We start from the raw sequence: 17,432 nt of genomic DNA, 5'->3' as shown, positions 1-17,432 counted from the left end.
TATACCCTTGTTGGCTTGGTCAATAGAGGACCAATTTAGCCTTGTGACCGATTTAGCCTTGTTGACTCGATCAGTAGGGGACCGACTTACTCTATCTTCATAAAGATTCTGATCTTTGGGTTACTTGTAGGTACGTTTGAGTACATGATGTAAAATACCGTAAAAATAGAGAATGATAATAAGGGAATTTTTCGAAATTTTGGAGATTTTTCGGGAATTTTTCGGAGCTCGTATGGACGAGTTAACGGGGATAAAAAAAAGGGTCTCGGGGAAGTCTGTTTAGGCTACCCATTTAAGTAAGGAAAAGTTTATTTTCTTTTTCTTTTCCTAATTCTTTTTCTTTTTCTTATTTTTCGTTTTTCCCCGTGTCCTCACCCGAACCTCGCCCGAGTCTTCTTCTTCTTCCCCCGCGCCTTCTCCCCCTCGCGGCGAATCTGCCCTAACCGCTGCTTGTGGCAGTTCCTTCTCCTCTTGCGTGAGCCAGGACCAAAGAGAGGCCGGCGCTTCTCTTCTCCCAATTTTTTTTTCCCGATTCCTTCTGCCCGATACCTCCTTCCCTCTCTGGCGACTCCTTCGTTCCGATCACCGACGCCGAGCATCCTTCCTCTCCCTCTCAAGGTGTGGAGCTTCGCCCCATTCTCGCGCGACCTCCTGTTCCCGCGACGCCGAAGCCACCACCGGCCGAGCAGCCCTTCCGATCTTTCTTTCCTCTGTTCTTGGCGTCTCCACGCAACCTGCCGATGGTCGCTCCATTACCGCGGAGATCCCATCACGCCAGCGTCGATCTGCCCACCTCCTCTTCTCAGTCGATCGCCGGCATCCAAGCCCTAGCGCTGTTGTTGTCGCCACAGCTAACGCGGCCGAGACTCCCCTCTGCCCTAGCGTCGACAGCCGGCCGAAGCTTCCATTCCTCCTCGTGCCTCTGATCTAGTGCGATTGCTGCCCTGTTTCTGCCCTAGCGCCAGCAGCCAAGATCCCTCCAGTCGATCGCGTCTGGTCCGTACCCTAGTTTTCTCTTCACTGTGGTTTTATATTTTTTTTGTTACCGTGCCCTAATTTTGCCATGCCTTCATTTTCTTCCACCAGAGGATAGGGTTTCCTTCATCCCGGTGGTAGGACATCGTGATGTTGTCGATCACCATGATGCTAGATCTTAGTTGTTGATGGCAGATTAGGCGACTAGCAACACCTCTCCATTGATCACAGCGGTGCTCTACTACTTACTGCCACCGTAAAGCTGCTTACCTTGAATTTCAGTAGCCGACAACCTTTATTCCAGTAGCAAACAGCCCTTCACCAGCAGCAAGAACGGCTGTGAATTGAGGTAAGGTATAGGATTTTGATCTTGTTGTTGATGATTGATAGATAGGTTAATAACTAATGTTAACCTAAGTATATGTATTAAATTAGGGATAAATTGGATGACTATTTGCCACATGATTAGTGTGAGGGATTAGGTTAATTTTTTTTTATTAAGGTTGATCCTGTCCGAATCGTTGAACCAAAGGACGCTGGGCACGTGGCACGCTCCTAGTCGATGAAGTGAATCTCCGGCTGGTCGAACGAAGCTCCAGCGATCCTGCACAAGAGTCTAGCCGGGAAGGGGTTCCCGGCGACGACCCTCCGACGCTCAAGTCAGGTAAGTAGTGGAAAAAATGGCTGCCAAGCTTGTATCATACGTACCTTCGGCGAAGTAATAGCCTCTTTATATAGGATGGAGAAGGAACTGATGCACGCCTACCGAGGTGCGTACGTGTCAGCAACCCATACCACGGTATGCACTTGTCAGAGAGCTTACCTGACACCATGCTACCACCGTCGAGCATGTCCTTTGATGGGATGGCAGGACCACCCGTTGTCAGACTAGAAGTATGGCATAGTCATACGACTTGACGGCTGTCAGCAGACGTCCCCGTCTTTTACCCACCGTCTGACGGGGGTGCCCGGCCCGCCGAGCGGGCGATGAACGTCGTCCGGACGGGCTTGATTCTTTGCGCCGTCCGGGCGGCACCTCCTTCCGCTCGGTCATTACGCACTGTTTTATTTGAGCGTCGGAACCCTGGTCCCTACCAGGGTGCCTTTTACTATCAGATTTCCCTTTCTTCTGAGTCCGGTCGGCTTGCCCTTTTCTGGCGAACCACTAGACCCTTTGACCTCCCCTCAGCGTTGACTCCTTATGGGGTTCCGGATTTTTACCGCCGGATCACTTGCCTTCCTCTCGAGTCTAGTCGAAGGAGGCAAAGTCCGACTGACTGGACCGCCGATCTGTCGAACAATGATCATTGCCTTAGGCCGCTCGGCCATGCATAAGGATGCTCAGCCGAGCGGCGATATCTTTCCGTTCGGCGATACTCTGTCCATGCCTTGTACTTTCTTGGAATCGATGTCCGTTGTTCTCCCACACTACCCATCACGTGCTCTGCGCACGGTAAGAGGAGCTCATTAAATGCGGCTAGTAACCGGCTGACACGTGGCTACCGTGCATTTGTCAGAGTATGGCGGTTGCGTCACTTCCGATGGGACAGCCGCCGTTTGAAACGGACGATCCGATGACAACCTCGATATCGACGACCTGGATCGGACGGTGGAGATCGTTTCCGGGCGGCGATATAAGACCCTTGACTCGGTTTCCGCCGCATTTCGTCTTCTTCGTTTCCAGATTCCTGTCACTCCTCCTTTCGCCGGTGACTTTGTGCTCAGATTTTCCGACGATCACACGGCAACTTCCGATCATCTCCCTCGTTTGTAAGATCCTTTTTCTCGCTCCAGACGCATTCCTCTTTCTGTTAATCATCCTTGTCAGTCGGTTTTCTTCCATCGCTTGAACCATCTTCTTCTATCCCGCATTCTGGCCTTTCGATCATGACCAGTACCTCGCAGTCAACCGGCGGTGCTCCGGGTCTTTGGTACTCGAACATGGAAAGTCGGTTCGACGAGGAAGACGCCATGCGCCTTACTCGAGCATATGACCTACCGACCGACCACGAAATAGTGTTAGCCACGCCTTCCGATCGGCCTAACGATCCTCCGTCCGGCACTGTTGTCTTCTTCCGTGATCAATTCCTGGCCGGACTACGTTTTCCTCCTCACAAATTTTTCTTAGAAGTTTGCAACTATTTCCGCATTCCGCTCGGCCAAGTAGTTCCCAATTCTATTAGATTGCTGAGCGGAGTGGTAGTTTTGTTCAATCTTACCGGCATTCCCTTAACCCCAAGCAGCTTCCATTACTTCGACTATCCCAAGCAAGCCGAGTGGGGCACCTTTGTTTTCCAATCTAGGATAGGCTTCGTCCTTTTCGATAATATGCCGAGCTCCAACAAACACTGGAAGGAGCATTTTTTCTATATCGCTTTCCCGAGCGGCCCACTTTCCGCACTGGCAGACGGCTATGCCTGCGCAACCGGAGCTCGGCAAGTTTAGAGGTGACGCAGACTATCTCCACGCAGTCGAACAGCTAGTCGGTCAGCGCTATCACATTGACAAGATGCTTCTCCCAGGAGTAATGCATATATTCGGCTTGTCTTCTACAGGCGATCGCCTTGTAGCATGAGTAAGCTTCCTATCTCCCCTTTATTTTGTTCTAGTTTATGCATTGTTATGTTTACGTTGCAACGTGAAGCTCAAACTGAAGGCCGCTCGGATTGAGGCGGTGGCGAGCAAGGAGGCAGCCGAACGGGGTCTTGCTGATCCGGCCGGCGAAGAAGGTGAGGGGCCGCCAACGCGCCCCGCCCCTCCCGGTGAGGCCACGGGCAATATAGAACCTACAGTGAAGTGAAGTGGAGGGCCGTTTGGCCGATGATGTGCCGCTGCGCACTCGGAAACGCCCGGAATCCGCACTGCCTCTACACTTGATGAGCCACAACTGGCGGGGTGTAGATCTTGCCGGTCTTGTCCGAGCGATTTCCGTCGAGTACCCCTACCCTCGGGATTCTCAGGGCCGGCTTGGAAGTCGCCGTCCGGCCCTTGAGGACTCGGCAGCGTCTCGGGCGTTTAGGCGAGCTACCCACCTCTTCTGGCGGGCCATCTCGGGCGGGCGGCGGCGAATCTACTAAAACCGTTCTGCGCCTCCCTTGAGGCGTACATGCTTCTTGCCGATCGGTAGGTGTTTCTGACGGATGATCACCCTAGGGTCCTCTCGCAAGCTTGGATAGATGCTCGGAGTCGTATAGCCAAGTTGACTCCGGGCAGCTCGAGCAACCTTCAATCGGCTACCGAGGTATAGCCCCTCCCCTTCCTTTCTCTCTTATTTGAAGTTTTTAACCTGCTCGTGTTTGCTAGCAGAACTGGGTGGAGCAGATCGCCATTAGCGATCGGTTGGCCGAGCTGGAGGAGGAACTGAAGAAACAAAAAACGGCGGGGGATGCCAGGCTAGAAGCCGAGCGGAAACGAGCTGCTGATCTGGCGAGCAAGGTCGTTCGGCTCGAAACAATGATTAAACAACGAGACAAGGAGATCCAGACGGCGACCACTCGGAAGCGACAGGCCATCAACGATATGGACCACATGAAGGTGGAGATCCGGGGGCTGGAGCAACGCATCAAGGATCTCGACGCTCTGCTGGCCACCGAAAAAGAGAGCCGCTCGGCTGATCTCCAAAGATTCGATGGGGACTTGAAGGATCTACAAGCCGCTAGTGACGCTGCCCATGCCGCGCTCAAGGAATATCAAGAGGGGGAGTCGGCCCGCTCGGACGAAGTGAGGAAGGCATTCCTCCGCTCGGAAGACTTCGGAGAGAAGTTTACCGACAAGATATCCCTCACGTTCGAGGAGGCTATTAAGGCGGCGGTGGGCTATCTGAAGACCAAAGGTCACCTGTCTGCCGAGCTGACCATCCCCGACGAGGATCTGGCGAGCGTGATGGGCACCATCCCCGACGCTCTTTTTGATTTTGATGTGTGAGGAGCGTTTCTGTTTAACTTCTTTCTGAATTCCCGCCGTTCGGCCCCGATTATCTGTGTAAATGACTTTTTTGGCTTGGATATTAGACAATCTTCTGTTCCTTCCTATTTTAGCGAGAAATTTTTCCCTCGTCCCAACTTTAAGTGTTTTTTTTTTTTTTTTTTTTTTTAAACTCTTCCGCTCGGCACCACTGATGGCGCTGTTCACTTGCTCGCATTTTTTAATTCTGATTAACCATCTTTTACTTCGTGCTCGGATGTTTATAGCCGGTCGGCGCGACTCTCGATTTTTAAAGACGGGGCTCGTCGGCGCGTCCGCTCGGATTAGTTATAGACGCCGGCTCGTCTCTCGATATTTATCGTCGGAGCTCGACGGCACGGATATTTATAGCCGGTCGGCGCGGCTCTCGATTTTTAACGACGGGGCTCGTCGGCGCGTCCGCTCTCGATTTTTAACGACGGGGCTCGTCGGCGCGTCCGCTCGGATTATTTATAGACGCCGGCTCGTTTCTCGATATTTATCGTCGGAGCTCGACGGCACGGATATTTATAGCCGGTCGGCGCGGCTCTCGATTTTTAACGACGGGGCTCGTCGGCGCGGATATTTATAGCCGGTCGGCGCGGCTCTCGATTTTTAACGACCGGGCTCGTCGGCGTCCCAGTGAGACTACACACCCGGCCGAACGTCGAGCGCTGGGCTTGTGCATAATCATCCCCGAGGTAATATCGGCTAAAATGTACCTGGCCGAACGGCTCAGGCCTTCGCTCCAGGCAATAACCTCCCTCTATCACCCTGATCAGCGCAGGGTTTTGGTTTTCCTTCCTGCCACACTAGTATGCAGCCCGGCCGAACAGCTCGGGGTCTTCAAGCCGTTCATCGGAGAATGCTCAATGTGTTTTTATCTTTTTGCTTCCTGCATCGCAAGCATATAGGCGACGAAAAAGTATATACATTTATATTTAGCGCACCTGTCACCCAGCGCGGAGAACGTACTCCTGGCCGAACGGCTCATGGTCTATTTCGTCGAGCATTTTGGCTTGGATAATTTACCTCCGTCCGAACGGTACGGGGCCTTCGATTTTCGAGCGCTTGGCTCGACCCATATACCTCCGGCCGAGCGGCACGGGGCCTTCGTTTTTCGATGATAATGCCTTATTTTCGCTCTTTTGACTTTTCATTTCTGCATTTTCAGTAATCAGTCGAAAAATGTACACATGGTGATTTACAGTGATACACCTTTCACCCTTGGATAAAGTGGAGGTGGTTCGCTCCAGGTCTATCTAGTGTAGTCCTCATCCTCCAGATAATCTGGCGGCGGAGCTTTCGATGATTTTGAAAGGACCGCCCATGGAGCTTCAAGCTTCTGCGTCACCGGCCGACGACCTTCTTCGAACAAGGTCGCCGACACGGCAGCTCACAGGGATGGCGGGTTGTAGTTTTGCTTCATCCGTGACGGTATGCCATCACCGAACGGACGCCTTTGCCCTTTCCTCTTCTACAAGTCGGCTCCATGTTTCCGTTCGGCGTTATCGTCATCGTAGCTCGGATCGGTGACTCAACTCCGACTTCGGCCGGAATGGCGGCCTCACCGCCATATACCAAATGGAGCAGTGTGACTCACATCCCTTCTTCGGCGTCGTTCGGATGGCCCACAAGATGCTCGGCTCCACCCAACTTCCTCCCAAATGGTCGAGCCGAGCGCGAGAATATGAAGAATTTCCGGTTGGCGACTTCCGTTGCTCGAGGATAGGCCACGGATGTGAAATGTTGCTCAATCCGTAGCTCTTGCAATCCTCTAACATCTTCCACATGAGCTGCCGCGTTGTCGGACACTAGTCGGCGAGGATCTGAACCGACAAATGATGTGTTGCAGTTAATTTTTAACCATTTGTTCGATAATCTTTGCGGCGGCTCGGCCTCCACCCACTTGGAAGTAATCTACCGCCACTAGTAAAATTTCCTCTGCCCGGCCATCGAAATGGACCCACAATATCCATTCCCCATTGATCGAGCGGACATGAGATGGTTGATGCCTTCATCTCCTCTGCCGGTCGGTGAGAAGTTGTGATACTTCGGCATGAAAGGCAAGTAGATACTATCCGGCGGCATCTGTTTGTAAAGTTAGCCAAAAGTATCCGGCCAAGAGGATCTTCTTGGCTAACGAGCATCCGCCGGATGACCTCCGCATGATCCTTGATGTACTTCACGGAGGATGTAATGAGTCCTCGAGCTTACACATTTCAGCGAGGACGCGAGCTTTCTTGTAAAGGCGATCTCGATGGCGTAAAACCGCTCTTCTTACGAGGTATCATCGGATGGTGTGGTGCCGGACGGGGAATTCTATAATAGGTGTCCTCGATCGCTTGGAAGCGTGAGGCCTTGCATCCGGTCGACATACGCCAGCGTTTTTTCAATTGGTTCTGAATGGCGGCCGGCGTTATTGAACTCGCGAGTTTGGCTAACTCATCGGCCTTTGGTTCTCCGTTCGGGAATCTTACGAATAAACACCTCTCGGAAAGTAGCTTTGAGTTTTCAAAGGCCTCGCGTAGAGCTTAAGCCGAACACTGTTGATTTCAAAGGTGCTGGAAAGTTGCTGAGTGGCTAACTGCGAATCCGTGCGGCCTACAATCCGGCTATAAGAGCCTCGTACTCGGCTTCATTGTTAGTCGCTTTGTAATCTAGCCGGACGGATAAGTGCATCTTTTCCTCCCGAGGTGAGAGTAGTAATATTCCGATCCCACTTCCGAGTCGAGGATCCATCCACATATATTCTCCACATAGCTTAGGCTCTGGTCTTTGCACTTGGTCACAAAATCAGCCAGGCTTGGGCTTTAATCGCGGCGGGCGATATGGATATCAAATTCACTTAATTACGCCGTCCACTTGATAAGCCGTCCGGACGCTTCGGATTCAACAGTTCCTAGTGGGTGTTCGTTCGGACAATGATGGTGTGAGCCAAGAAATACGGTCGAAAGCGCCGAGCGGCTAGAACCAAAGCTAAGGCCAACTTCTCGAGGAGCGAGATTCAGCATCTTTTAAAATGTGGCTTAGAAAATACACGCATTGCTCTTAGCTCGCCCTCACAAGTCTTGAGCCTCGGCATACTCGATTGATGACAGAATCATATCTGATGACTCGCCCCGTCGGCTTGGCCATGAGAGAATTTAGATATGTCTTCAATTCTTCAAATGCTCGCACTCTTCATCCCACTGGAACTTAGTAGCCTTGCGAGATCTTGAAGAATGGCAGGCTCCGGTCGGCGATTCGAGATGAATCTGGATAAAGCAATTATCCGCCGGTCAACCTTTGCACTTCTCTTGTATTTCTTGGGGCGGCATGTCTTGCAGTGCTTCACCTTGCTGGGATTTGCTTGATTCCCGCTCGGTCACTATATACCCCAAGAAACACCCTCCTTTAGCTCGAACAGGCACTTCAGGGATTTAGCTTGACTCCATATTTGCGCAGTGTTCGAAGGTTTCTTCCATATCCTTGAAAAGATCGGCCGCTAGGACGGTTTGATAAGAATATCGTCACATAAACTTCGATTCACGATCTGCTCCTTGAACACCTTGTTCATCAAGCGTTGATAGGTGGCCGGCATTCTTCAATCCGAACGGCATCACTTTGTAGCAATATGTAATTCTGAAACTTACTTTTCTTGATCTTCGGTGACGGCATGATGATATCCTTGGTGGCGTCAAGCATGGAATTAATTCGCCGTAGTAGAGTCCACCGGTGATCTATCAAGGCGAAGATAAAATCCTTGGGCACGCTTTGTTTAGGTCTCGAAGTCGATCACGGACCCTCCACTTGCCCGGCTTGGAGACCAATACCACGTTGGCCGGCCGGCTGGGGCGCACCTCGCGTATGTGGCGGCCTTGAAGTTTCTCCGCGCGGATGATGGCATTTTGTTCGACCTTGAAGTCCCTTTTCTACCTTGTTGGTGGCGTCGGTGGACATGCAACTCATCTTGCGCGGGCTTGGCGGTCGGGCAACTCATGTGTCGACGGACAAAGACATCATGATTTGTTGGAGCATTGGATCACTTCTCATCGCTCTTCCTTGAGATCCGGCGATAAAGTCGTGGCCTCGGTGGGTCGGATGGATCTGAACTTCCTCCTTTTCATCATAAGTTAAGCGGAGGTTTCTCGGTTATGGCGTGTACCTCGATTCGAGGCGCCTTGGATCATCTCTATATCATCGCCGAGCTGCTAGTTGATCTCCACGCACTTCTCCTACTTTGTCCTCCACGGGAACTTTATCTTTTGGTGGAAGGTTGAGACAACCGCTCGGAATTCGGGCTGGTCGTCCCAAAATGACGTTGTAGGATGATGGAGAGTCGACCACCACGAAGTTTATTGTCTGGTCCTCTGGCGGCTCCTCTCCCGTGAGGTGGCTAGTCGGATCTGTCCGACCGGTGAACTTCGTTGCCGTAAACCCGTAGAGCGGGGTGGGCAGCGGCTCGGCTCGATCAATTTGCGGCGCTTTAATGAGCGGTAGCGTCGTCGTGAACACTTCTACTCCTTCCAAGTCCGGGTCGAAAGTGATTTCGGTCCACTTGCCGCTCTTGGCTCTGATCGGGCGTGGATCTGCGGTAGTCGGACGCCCGCCTTTACGGCTCGATTGAGTCTCCTCGGTCGGTCCGCGGCAATAACGTTGATCTCGCCTCGGGAGTATTGTTCGATTCCTCTTCCCGAGCGGACGGTCGTGGCCGTTCTCTGGACGCCCGGCGATTCTCCTGGAGATCGGTGCCGCTCGGGTGTCTGCTGATGTTGTCTCTCGGTGCGGGTCCGGTCGGCCATGGGTCTATGTCTCACATCGATGGGAGGCCGTCGTTCGGCTTTCACAGGAGCAGTTGGATACAAAGGAAGGCTTGGCAATCCCTCGTGTTGTGCGTGTCCATCCGGTGGAAGCTGAACATAGGGGTCCACCTCTTCTTTGGCTTGGTAGGCCACCTCTTGTCGTGAGATCGGCATGGGGGATCGGATTGCATCGGCCTCGGTCCTCTAGGTGGGCTGGCGGCGGTGTCTTGTTTCAGCTCGGCATGGTAGGTGCCGCTCATTTGGAGCTTCCTTTTCGGCGGCTTGCGCTTCTTCCACATTTATATATTCGTTGGCTCGATGTAGCATGTGATCATAGTCTCGGGCGGCTTTCGGATGAGCGGCAGTCCCCATCCACAAGGCCTTGCGTGAAGGCGTTCATCATCGTCTCAAGTGGCCGTTGGGATGTCCATCGCCACTTGGTTGAATCTCTGAATGTAAGCTCGAGGCGATTCTCTCGGCTCTTGCTTGATGGCGAACAAGGCGACACTTGTCTTTGATCTTCGGCCATTGGCGAAGTGGTGGAGGAATGGGAATTCCTTGAAGCTCGTGATGGATCCGTCCGGACCTCCGAAACCACCGTTGAGGCGACTCAGAGGGTGGTAAGAAGGCATTTCACTCCATCGGTGTATTGGTGGAGTGTGGTCATGTTGTCGAACTTACCCGGATGGTCATCCGGGTCCGTTGTTCCATTGTACTCACCGATCGTCGGGGCACGTAGTGCTTGGGTAGGGTCTTGTAGAATAGCCTCAGGAATTGGCGATTGGTCCGCTCGGGAGATGGGTCCATGGGGAGCTTTCCTTTTACGTCGTCTCGCCTTGGCATTTCGTCCGAAGAAGTCTCTATCCTCCGGAGTGGTCGGCCGGTCGAAATAAGGCCGGTGGAATCGGACGGTGGTGGAGGTGCTTCCGCTCGGCCACCTGATGATGTTGCTGTTGCTCGGCCGTTGCTTTCTGTTTTTGTTCAACAATTTTGGCGGCCCTTATCTCGACCAGTGCGTCGAGTTCTTCGAAAGCGTCACCGTGTGTTGTCGTCCCCTCGTCCATTGTTTCCGATCGGATGCGGGGCGTTCCTGAGGCGGCGCCATTTGATCTGTCCAGATCGTTGAACCAAGGGCGGCGGGCGTGGCGCTCTAGTCGATGAAGTGAATCTCGGTGGTCGAGCGAAGCTCCGGCGATCTGCGCAGAAGTCTGGCCGGGAAGGGTTCGGCGACCCTCCGACTCTCAAGTCGGTAAGTAGTGGAAAAAATGGCTGCCAAGCTTGCTGGCGAAGTAATAGCCTCTTTATATAGGATGGAGAAGGCGATGCACGCCTCACAGGGTGCGTCGTGTCGTGACCCATACCACGGTATGCACTTGTCGAGAGCTTACGACACCGTACTACCACCGTCGAGCATGTCCTTTGATGGGATGGCGGACCACCCGTTGTCGGACTAGAAGTATGGCGTAGTCATACGACTTGGCGGTGTCGTGAGCGTCCCGTCTTTTACCGTCGGCGGGGTGCGACCAGCCGGCGGGCGATGAACGTCGTCCGGACGGGCTTGATTCTTTGCGCCGTCCGGGCGGCACTTCCTTCCGCTCGGTCATTACGCACTGTTTTATTTGAGCGTCGGAACCCTGGTCCCTACCAGGGTGCCTTTTACTATCAGATTTCCCTTTCTTCTGAGTCCGGTCGGTTTGCCCTTTTCTGGCGAACCACTAGACCCTTTGACCTCCCCTCAGCGTTGACTCCTTATGGGGTTTCGGATTTTTACCGCTGGATCAAAGGTTTTTCCCTAATTAGATTGGAGAGTTATTTAACTATTTGCTACCTATGTAATTAGCTAAAAATATTATGTGATCGCAGGACTCTGATTCGAGACAAGTATCTTGACGTCAGATTTGGATCGGATTGGACCTTCCTATTGGAGGCGGGTACCTCTTGACTTATCTTTTATGATATTGTCATTTGGATATGCATAGTATTTTATAACTACAAGCAATGAACATGTTTGCCTTTGGTATGTCACTGTTTGATATCCATAGCATGTTAGGTTTGTCGCCTGTGATGTATCCGTGCTTATATCTCGTGACTTGTTGCCATGAGTATCTTATTGCTATGTGTATCTTAGTTTCTAGAGTGACATACCATGCTTTACTGAGGTTAGGATTAGGCTCTGGATTTTTGTTTCTGGCATGTGTATCCAAATTATCTGATACTTAGGTTTTTATGCCATGCCTGGATTGTGTATTTCTATTAGTATATCATATATGATTCATGTACCTAGACCTTGTGGCTTTGATTTGTGCATATTGTTGGTACATATGCTATGGAAGGGGGATAGGTTTAGGATCTAGGTTGTTATACCATAGAGGACCTGTATACCCTAGATCCGTGGATTTGACATACTGATACTGTGGTACCCATATTATATATATATGGATTTTTCTATGCTGATCAGGATATACCATACTTGTTATGTTCAGGACATATGTTTTGATATTCTATCTGACCTGTGTACTCTAGATTTTGGTATGTGACCATCGCTTTTACAGTACCCATTTTGTATATATGGATATGGTTATGTTGATCAGTTTTTGCTATGCATAGTGACATGCATCATGATTGCATGCTGTGCGATTGTCGGCTCCACTATGGTTGAGCCCATCGCCAGTTACATGTACTGCACACACCCCCACTCATGGTTTAGTAGTATCAGAGCAGGTATACGATACTTGCTATGTGTTTTGGATTTTCGAGATTTATATGATACCAATTTATTTGGTATCAGAGATCGGCTTACGAGTCTTATTTTCCCGGTGTTTCGGATTACGTGTTTTGGTCTTCTTGATGTGACTTTTCGGATTTTGGGACCTGGCAGCAGCAGGACATCTCCAAGCTATAGGAGGTATGTTGGTATACTGTTATCCTACTATTTAGTTAGTGTATGCATCGTTGACTATTATAGTTTATGACATGTATTATTATGACATGTATTAGCACTCTTTACTAGTATCTGTCTAGTTGAGATAGTAGATATTTTATGTATTAGGTAAAACCCTGATGATGATCGACCTTGATAGAGATTAAGGGTTACAGTTTCTGGTGATTTATCATATCATACATCAGTAGTTTTTAGCTTATGTTATTACTAGTTGGTTAGCAGATTGAGGCACATACCAGCCTCTGCTTTTATTAGCTGGGTAGTGGATAATATCTATATCTTTATGTTGACCTAGCCAATAGTATACCAGGTTATCTTAGTTAATTTCATCCGTAGATAATTGATTTACTCTTGTTAGATTGGTCAGTAGAAGATAGATTGACGTTTGTTGACTTGGGTAGTCGTGATCGATTTACCTTAAATGCTTGTAGACGCTTTATTTATTCTTGATTAGTTAGTAGATGACTGATTAGTTTTGTTGATCCGATCAGTAGGGGATTGACCTACTTTACTTTTAGATGTTTGAATCTTGGGTTATTCGTGCTTAGTTGGATATCTTGAGCACATCGAGTACCTAGCTTATACTGACGTGGGAAAGGGTTGAACTAGCCATATACTATTGACGACTTGGTCAGTCGATAGAGGATCGATGTATCCTATTCCATGAGTACTTTAATTTTAGACTGTATGTACCTAATTGGATAACTTAGAAGGTGGCATAGGGTTTGTGTGGTAGATTGGATTAAATATGTTGATTATGCATATATATGAAGTGTACATATGATTGTTATGAGTTGAAGGAGTTCTATGATGGATAGTTCATTTGTAATAGTGTGGGTATTCCCATCTAGATATGGTTATTGTAGGTTCCTTGTGGATTATAGCTATTTAGTTAACTGTACGTGCCTGATTGACATATTGGAGGTATCTTATCGATTTAAATCTGTGTCATGGTATGTGCACATGGGTGTGAGTGTCATGTTGGAAGTATCTTGTCGACTACATCAGTGTTGTGATATGTACATATGTGTTTGGTGTGGTGTCTGAGGTATCTTGTTGATTATGTGTGATTTGTGAGTGCACCTGGGTTTAGTATGCCTTATTGGAAGTATATGTTGATTATACTCTTGGCATATGCGTATATTTGTCATGTGAGTGTTGTTAGAGGGGTATTGTTGATTTTACCTACGATGATATATGCACACGGGTTCGGTATACATTGTTGGAGGTGTCACGGTGATCTATACTATGATGTGAGTATATTTGGTATGTACTAATTGGAGGATGTTATCGATCATTCATATGTTGTGTGTGCACGTGTGTCAGATGTATGGTTGGTAGCATCATGATGATTCTACCTATGTTAAATGTAGAATGTTAAATGTCTACATTATGATACTGGTTGTTTTACTCGGTCAACTAATTCTCCCATTAGTGGGTGACCGACCCACTAGGAGGATGATAGAGTTGACTATATGGATTTGCTTCTTTGGGTGGTTATACCTAGGCTACCTGATGATCCGTGGTAGAGATCTCGTCGATCTCTAGCTAGATAGTTAGGTGCTTTGGGCACTTATGTATTGTTGTGGTGGAGTGTCCCATATTATGGATCGTTTGTGGTGGCGTGCTCCCGTATTTAAGTTATTGTGTTTTAGATTGTTACGTGGTGGGCGTTGCTCCCCACGTATTCTGATTGCTTGTAGCGGAGCATTGCTCCATATTTATCGTAGATACATGTTACGGATTATTTATAGTGGAGTGTTGCTCCCACATATGTGGTATTTCTTGTGATGGGGCGTTGCTCTCACACTGGAGGATCTATTTTTGGTGATTTGTATGGTTGGTGATTATATTTCAGACTTATTGTCAGGGATCTTATGGTTAGGAATATCTGTGATACAGACATTATGTGTCTTGGTTTTACCATTAGGGTTTGCGATGCCCTAGATGTTATCATGATGATTCTGGTATTTCGAGGATGTTTGGATCGGTTTCCATTGTCTTTGTTGACGATGTTGTGATCTATTTCGGATCCGCGGTGAATTACGTACACCATCTTCGCTTAGTCTAGAGATGTTTCGACGAGAACATCTATATGTGAAGATCAGTAGCGCGTATTTTGGTTGTCTTTTGTGAGATGTTTGAGACACACGGTCACGGTGGGAGTATCTGTAGTTACATAGGAGATAGAATTATTAGTTGGGAGTAGATGGAGTCTATATAAAAGGATACAAACTCTTTTATTGGCCTAATATTTTGAGGAATTGGGGTAGTCTCTCTTGGATAGCTAGGTCACTTCCCTTTGCCAGGCGGATTTATTTAGCTATTTGCTACCTATGTAATTAGCTAAAATATTATGTGATCGCAGGACTACGATTCGAGACGAGTATCTTGACGTCGATTTGGATCAGTTGGACCTTCCTATTGGAGGCGGGTACCTCTTGACTTATCTTTTATGATATTGTCGTTTGGATATCATAGTATTTTATAACTTCAAGCAATGAACATGTTTGCCTTTGGTATGTCACGGTTTGATATCCATAACATGTTGGGTTTATACTTTGATGTCAGGTACTTATATCTCGTGACTTGTTGCCGTAGTATCTTATTGCCATGAGTATCTTAGTTTAGGTAGTACATAACTGCGGAGGTTAGGATTATGCTCTGGTTTTATTTACAGCGTGCGTATCCAAATTATCCGTACTTGGGTTTTATGCCATGTACGGATTGTGTATTTATTAGTATATCATATATGATTCGTGTACCTGAACCTTGTGGCTTTGATTTGTGCGTATTGTTAATCTCTTTATGGAAGGGGATAGGTTTAGGATCAGGTTGTTATACCATAGAGGACACCTGTATACTAGATAGGTGGATTTGACCTCACGATCTTGTGGTACCCGTATTATATATATATGGATTTTATCTTGATCGGATATACCATACTTGTTATGTTGAGATATTATGTTTGATATTATCGACACTGTACTCTACTGATTTTGGTATGTGACCGTCGCTTTTCAGATTCCATTTTGTATATATGGATATGGTTATGTTGATCGATTTTGCTGTCATAGTGACATCGTATTGATTGCATCTTTGTCGTTAATCGGCTCGCGTGGTTGACCCGGCCCGATCCATATCTGCACCCGCTCGTGGTTTAGTGGTATATCGAGGGGTGTGTGGCGATTCTGTATTTATCTCCGTTAGTTGGTATGATTTCGGCGTGGTAGCGGCAGATTCACTTCATTGAGGCTCAGTTGGCATTTAGTGTAGCGATGTGGTGGCCGTGGATGGTGGACTCTGTTTGGCTCCGTTGGTCGGATGACTCAGTGATAGCCGTGCAGTAGCTTAATCTGGGAGAATTGAGCCTTATTTCCTTGATTTGCGGTAGACCAGTTGCTCCAGTGATGTTTCATAAGGAAGTAGTTGATGCCTTGAGTTTGCATCGATTATATTTATTTGCTTGTGTTGCCACACTAAATTGTGTGTTAATTTGTCATGCTTCTGGTTTCCAATAGTACTTATTTGATGACCCTTTAGTTTGTTCCTTGGATTACGTTTGTCAATTTTACTTTTCGAGTTTAGTAATATATTGACTTCCGTGTTTATTGCTGTTAGATATATCTTACTAGGCATGTCTATTGGTATTCGCTGAGTTGTTGAACTCACCCCCGTGGACACTATATTTTTCAGGTACCAGGTTATTTATGGTGTCGCTTGGAGCATCCTGTTTGCTGGTCCCCGCGTCACATCAGAAGACATGTCGCTGTCTTTTTGTTGTTTTATCATGGTATATGATATGTGAGTTTTTGGTTCTGTGTTCCGGTTTTGTTTCTGGAAATGTTGCTTTGTTTATTGTGTAAGCCTAGCCGGCTAGCAGTTTTCGTTTTGGGTGGTATGTGTTGTCTTTTCCCGCTGTGTTTTTGGTTTTAGTACAGCTGTGTAGGTTGTTAAATATATATATAACTGCGTGGTTGTGTGTATATTCCAGCCGCTTGTGGCTGATGTATATTTTGTATGTAGAATTGCTTCAGATTGTCACCCGTACAGGGGAGGTGCTGCCGAAATTTCTTCGGACAGGGTCTCCCTCGGGGCGTGACACATGACTTGTACAAACGTAGAAAAGACTGAATTTAATGTATACCATTATTGACTTGAATAGTGCCCTAGATGTTTTTATGAACTTGATAAATCCAGTATTCTTAAGGTATTTGGATTAGTTGACCATGTTTTCATTAACGATATTGTGATATATTCCTGATTGGGGATGGATCACGAATAATATATTCGCATAGTTCGGGAGATGCTTTGATGGGAACATCTCTATGCGAAATTCAATAATTACGCATTCTAGCTACTTCTGTGAGATTTCTAGGACACATTGTCTCTAGCAGGGGCATATCAGTGGATCCACAGAAGATAGAGATTGTTACTAGTTGGGAGTAACCAAACTCTGTATAGGAGAGTCGCAGCTTCCTCGGTCGGGCTAGATATTATCAGAGATTGATTGAGGATTTCTTCAGCATTATTATGTCGTTAACTAGTTTGTCTAGGAAAGGTATGGAATTTACTTGGGCATATGCTTACGAGACCAATTTTAGGGGTTGAAACGAAGACTAATAATTGCACTCACCTTAGTTTTACTTTCTAGTGTAGATGAATTTGTACTCTACACAGAGATATCGTACCAGGGGTTATGTGCAGTTTTGATGCAGCATAAATGAGTAGTATCATATGGTTCTCGATAGCTATAAAATCATGAGAAGAATTATCCGACTCATGATTTT

The 17,432-nt window shown here is 48.0% G+C and overlaps 1 long non-coding RNA gene across 2 annotated transcripts; it reads left to right on the top strand.

Annotated features, from left to right (window-relative positions):
- Nucleotides 1–341: 341 nt before the first annotated feature.
- On the top strand, nucleotides 342–16,401 carry LOC122015909. 2 transcript variants are annotated; one of them, XR_006121004.1, is made up of 3 exons: nucleotides 342–996; nucleotides 1,087–1,324; nucleotides 16,339–16,401. It is a non-coding gene; the product is annotated as an uncharacterized LOC122015909 (long non-coding RNA). The 2 variants fall into 2 exon arrangements; XR_006121003.1 differs by lacking the exon at nucleotides 16,339–16,401 and adding an exon at nucleotides 11,565–11,623.
- Nucleotides 16,402–17,432: the final 1,031 nt, after the last annotated feature.

This window comes from Zingiber officinale, chromosome 8B (genome assembly GCF_018446385.1).
Source record: "Zingiber officinale cultivar Zhangliang chromosome 8B, Zo_v1.1, whole genome shotgun sequence".
Classification (NCBI taxonomy): domain Eukaryota; kingdom Viridiplantae; phylum Streptophyta; class Magnoliopsida; order Zingiberales; family Zingiberaceae; genus Zingiber; species Zingiber officinale.
The sequence above is the reverse complement of the archived record's forward strand: the minus strand, read 5'-3'. Positions and strand labels throughout refer to the sequence as shown.